This window comes from Pteropus alecto, unplaced genomic scaffold (assembly GCF_000325575.1).
Source record: "Pteropus alecto unplaced genomic scaffold, ASM32557v1 scaffold7, whole genome shotgun sequence".
Taxonomy (NCBI): Eukaryota; Metazoa; Chordata; class Mammalia; order Chiroptera; family Pteropodidae; genus Pteropus; species Pteropus alecto.
Window position 1 is genome coordinate 37334507 of NW_006494614.1, and position 6315 is coordinate 37340821.

Genomic DNA, 6315 nt, shown 5'->3' on the forward strand with positions numbered 1-6315 from the left:
TAAAAAAATTTAAAAAATAAGGGATTGTAAGGTGACAAGATCCTTGCAATCTGTGACATCAACCAAAGGTTGCCTGCCTAAAAATAAATAAATAAATAAGATTAGCTACATTGAATCATGTAAAGCATACATTGCATGTTTGCTTTCTTTTTCTTATTTTAATTTGTTAACATTATAATATGTAAAACATTTACATATTTTAAAAAGTTAAAACGTTATAAGATCATTTCCATACTGTGGGAAAAGTGGCCACTCCCGCCCCACCCCAACTCCCGCACACACACCAAAAGATGTCCACGTCTTAGTCTCCAGAACCTGTGAATGTATTTCCTTACGTGGAAAACAGGACTTTACTGATGTAATTAAGGATTTTGCTATGGGGAGATTGTCTTGCAGTATCTGGTTAGGCCCAGTATAATCACAGGGATCCTTAAAAGTAGAAAAGGGAGTCAGAAGAGTGAGGCAAAAGGGAAATTTGACTACAGAAGAGGCGGTCGAAGTGACCCAACGGGAGAGAGACTCAACCCATTGTGACAGTGGAAGAAGGGTGTCCAGGAACTTGGGCATTCTTAGGAACCTGGAAAAGGGAAGGTGATGAATTCTGCCCTAGAGCCTCCAGAAAGGAGCCTAGCCCTGCTGACATCTTGATTTTAGCTCAGTGAGACTCATTTGAGAATTCTGACCTCCAGAACCATCATATCATAAATTTGTGTTGTTTTAAACCTCTAAATGTGTGGCAACTTGTTACAGCAGCCCTGGGTAACTAATACACATCCCTTTTCTTACCCCCATATCCTACTGCTATCGGTAACTATTTTCTACTTTCTGTTGTACCCTTCCTATGGCTATATATATTTTTTTTTTTTCTAAATAAACAAATACATGTGTTTACTCTAATTTTTCTTTCTTTCTCACATGAAAGATTCCATACTATATCCAAATTCTGCCCCTTATTCTGTTTTGTAGTTAACAAAATTCATACTTGTTCCCTTTAACCCTTGCACAATACTCTGTGGTGAGGCTGTGCCATAGTTCATTCAACCAATCCTAAGCTGGTTAATATTTGCGTTGATTCCAATCTTTTGGTAATACAAAGAGAGAATCGATGAATAACTTTATGAATATGTTGTCTAATATTTGGGGAGGTGTTTTATTACACTGAATTCCTAGAAATGGTGCTACAGAAAAAGAGTAAAGGCATGTGTACTTTTGTTAAATATTGCGACTCCATAGAGGTCATACCACTTTTTACTTCAACTAGCAACATATGAGACTACACATGTCTTCACAGCCTCACCAAAAACACGTGTTATCACACATTTGTATTTTTGCTAAGCTGATAGTTGGGAAATCGTTTCTTATTGTAGTTTTAATTTGCATTTCCTTTATTATGAGTGAAGACAAGCCTATGTTTCGTATGGGTAAGGACCCTTTATCTGTGAACTGTCCTTTTATATCTTATCCCATATCCTTATACTTTTTAAATTTTTTCTTATATTTATCCTTATCCTTTTTGAATTTTTTCTTCTCAATTAAGAAAAATTCTTTACTTATAAGGAAGTTAGCCTGGAACGGAGTTATCATCTGTTGCTTCAGTGAAGTACAATTTCTTCAATAAATCATGCCCTTCTTATCTATCTGCTTCTGATTCTTTGATAACCCCTTGTTTCAGATGGGACTTTTATTCTATTGGTTCTGTTTTCTCCTTCATCTCCATGCTTCCAAGAGACATTTCTCCTTTCTATGTTTCTCTCTCTCCTCCAGAACTAGGGCTTTCCCAAGGTCGCCAAGTTTGCTTCTGCTCACCTTCGAGATTCTTTCATTTGACTGACTCCCAGTAACCAGGTCTTTGGTTCCCTGGGATTCAGGCTAGGTCCCCTTCATTTGGAGGGTAAGTCCTAGTTGACATAATCTGTGCCCTTCTGCCACTGGGACCGCACTGACCTCTCCTTTCTTTTGTGCAAATCCTTCCTGAGCGTTCAGTCTAATGTAGGCTCTAGAGGCAGCTTTGCTAGTCTTAAGTGAATATTTCCCAACTGGCATGTAAACTGAAGTTTGCAGTGATGTCTCTAATTATGTTATGTATGTGTGCTATGGGAGATTTCATTTTATCTCCTTGTTGATCTGTGTGATTTTGGGGAGAATTATTACAATGTTTATATTTATACCAGCACCTACAAGATCCTAGTATGTATTAAGCTCTAAATAAATGTTAGCAGTTATCATTAATTGTATTAAAGAGAGGGTACATGGAAATCTGAAGAATAAGTATTGGGAAATTTGGATTGTTATGGGTAAAAAAAAATGAAACTGGATTTCTACCTAACATCCTAGTGTCCAAGAATGAACTATATATCAGGACACTCGACTTGGCAGAACACATTTGAGACCAGACAATACTTTGTTCTGAGGGCTGTCTTATGCCTCTAGCCACTAGATGCCAGTAGAACCCTATTCTCACAAGTTGTGACAAAATCTCTCCAAGACATTGTCTAATGTACCTCAGGAGGCAAAGTCACCCCCAGTTGAGAACCATTTCTATAAATGGAATAAATTCCTGAATGTAAGCAAATATCTTTGTGACCTAGGGGTAAAAAGAATTTCTTTAAACAAAATTTTAGCAACACAAACATAAAGCAAAACACTGATCACTTTCATGACATCACTCAGGTTACTTTGTTGACAATTAGACTGTTAGGAGATAAGAACCAAACCAGAAGAACTAATTAAGCAGTTCTTAAACTAACTGAGGTATCCAAGGCAAGCAAATGGTGAAACCAGGTATGTTTTCTTACATACCCTTTTCCTGCACTTACTGTGTTTTTAGAGAGTTAGGAAATGGTGTAGGCTGGTGAAAAGCCTAAGAGAATTAGATTAGTTCAAGTCCTGTCAAGTTCCCTTAAAATAGGTTATGAGAGTAAGTTCAACCTCTAAACTCAGAGGTATTATAAAGTTATAAATAATAGAAAAAATTGTAATGGGAAGAGCTGAGCATAATGTGACCAGAACTTTATACCAGCAGGAAATGACCCATGGCTGATGGGAGAACTGGGCTTTTTCAATGATTAGCAGAAAATCAAGTTAAAGGATGAAAGGGTTAAAGTTAAGCTTTATAGTGGAATCATGTAAAAATGGTAAGAAGCTCTTGGGATCATCTGAACAGGACTCATTCTCTGAGATGTAGGCTCTATTCAAAGCCATAGCCACCAGCCCACCTCTCCAGTGTACCAGAATCTTCATAGGGCCTCAGCCAAAGACCTATATGACCTGTGGGAGGTTGTTTTTGCCATCCTTTATCCTGTACTCCAATACTCTGCACTATTTTTATTTTTAAAAAAATCATAAAATTTATCATCTTAACCATTTTTAAGCATATAGTTCAGTAAAGTTAAGCATATTTACTTTGTTGTAAACAGATAATCAGAATTTTTCAACTTGCAAAACTGAAACTATTCCTATTAAACAACTCATCTCCTATCCCCAGCCCCTGTAAGCACCTTTTTACTTTATGTTTATATGAATTTGACTACTTTAATTACCACATGTACATAAAATGTTACAGTATTTATTTTTTGTGACCGACTAATTTCACTTAGCATAAAGTCCTCGAGGTTCATTCATGTTCTGGCATGTGACAAGATTTCCTTTCATTTTAAGGCTGTAGAGTATTCCATTGTGTGTGTGTGTGTGTGTGTGTGTGTGTGTGTGTGTGTGTGTGTATCACATTTTGCTTATCCTTTTATCCATCAACGGACATTTGGTTTCCTTCTATGACTTGGCTGTTGTGAATACTGTTGGTATAAACATGGGTATAAAAATATCTCTTTGAGACCCCACTTTCAATTCTTTAGGATATATACCCAGAAATGGGATTGCTCGGTCATAGTTCCATTTTTAATTTTTTGAGGAACCTCCTTCTGGAGGCTCTGAGGGAAAATCTCTTTTCTTGCCTTTTCCAGCTTTTAGAGGCTGCCTGTAATCCTTGGCTTGCAACACTTTTCTTTATCTGTAAAGCCAGTAGTGCAGTATCCTCAAATCTTTTCATTCTGACTTCTCCCTTCCACTTATAGGAATGCTTACGATTGCATTGGCTACCTGAATAATCCAAGATAATCTTCTTATCTCAGCTCAGCTGATTAGCCAGTTTAAATCCATATGGAACCCTAATTCTCCTTTGCCAGATAACCTAACATAATCTCAGGTTTCAGGGAATGAGACATATATGTCATCAGGGCCATTATTCTGCCTACCACAGCTACCATATGTTCTGGAACTTCTAACATGCCTTGATTTTTAATATTTTGACCTGTCATGCCCAAGTCAAAGAGCATCTTCAACATTTTTTCCTGCAGTATTCAGAGGATTGATGGATGAATATTTAGACAAGTGTGAGGCATTAATCAATGTTTTTCATACATACGAATCCCTTTTAACTTCATGACATTTTCTCTCATCCAACTTGGACTTATAGATGTGAAATGGACATCTGTTTGAGCTACAATCATCACCACAGAATCAAACATCGAGTTCTTATCTTTTTAGTTTTGAAAAACCTAGTCTGTGAATAAGAAAGAAAGACTTAAAAATAGTACTCGAGAGACTTTTTTTCAATTTTAAAATGGGTTTTTCTGATTACAGAATAGATTAGCATTCTTCTGGCTGAAGGAGAGAGAAGAGATAGAGAAACAGGAAGATTATTTACTATTGTTAAAGGTTTCTGATACAGGTCTTATGCCCTGAGGTTAAACAGAGTGAATGGAGAGAGCAGATGATAAGTTCAGGGGTTCAAGAAAAGAGAGACTTTGTTCATACTCCTACTTGCAATTTCGGAAGGTGGAATGCTTGAAAACATTCTCCCTGCTATACTGGCAAAGGATATAGAATGGAAATGGCTATGAGGTTGTCAAAAGAGAGGGATAAGGCAGCTTCACTATTTTTGCGTGACTTCAGAGAGTCATGGGATGACAGCTGAATCTTCTCTATATACTGAGAAAAATGCAAGGAAGTTAGGAGAAAGAGAAGAGGATAAAGAAAGTGGGACAAGCCATATGGCCCAGGACAAAATACATTCACAGAAGTCTCAGCACATGTCAGCATGGAAAGATAATTGTGCCCAAGGACCAGATGGGACACAGTATATATTAATATGATAGAGCATGCCCAAGGATTCGAGGTCTCTTTTCTATTGCTGCATGAAGCTTATGGAAGTTTCTAAAATTAAAATGAATTATCAGGAAGATAGGAGTGAGAATGGAATAGGGAGGATATATTCTGAACAGATTGAAATTGACCTAGAGGGAGTAAGTTTACTGTGAATGGTCCTGATATCTATTAGATGTAGATATAAAATAAACAGACATAGACAAATAGAAAGAGTTATCAAGCCATACACTATCAAAATTTTGTGTTCATAACTATGCAATTACAATGGCATTCTAGGTGAAAAACAATATACTGGAGAAAACTTTGTACTGCTTAGAAAACCCGGATTTTGATCTTTAGTCACTAAATAGCCCCAGAGTTTTTCTATAGACTTTATCCTCTTTTTCATGGAAAGGGATGTTGATATTTAAATGTTTGGGAGTTTTTTCCCCTATATTTCTACTTGTCAATAAATATCAACCAAGAAGTCAAGAAGTTTCTTTGGGGACTACTTATCTAATGCACATAAACCAAAAAATCTGAAGTATACAGCCTTATACTATATGAGAGTCTCAATCCTAAACATTCCACAATTGCCCCACTAACACTAAGTAAGAAGTAAAAACTGAAATGTGAAGATCAGAATTATAATTTGGGTTGAGGTATCAGCATTTGATGACCAGTCAAAGCCAAGGTCAAGGAAAGTACAGTAGTTCCCCCTTATCCATGCTGGATATGCTCCAAGACCCCCCCAGTGGATGCCTGAAACCACAGATAGTACCAAACCCTATATATACGTTTTTCCCTGTACATACATATCTTTTCACTTAAAGGGAGCACTCTACAATTTTTTGGCATATCCAAATTGCCAGCATCACTACTCTTGCACTTTGGGATATTATTAAGTAAAATAAAGGTTACTTGAACATAAGCACTGCAATACCACAATAGTCAATCTGATAACAGAGAGGGTTACTAAATTACTAACTGGCAAAGAGCATATACATTGTGGGATACACTACACAAAGGGATGATTCATGTCCTGGGCAGGATAGCAAGAGATTTTGTCACACTACTCAGAATGGCAGCAATTTAAAACTTCATAGCTCTGAGTTGTTTATTTCTGAAATTTTCTATTTAATATTTTTGGACCATGGTTGACCACAGGTAACC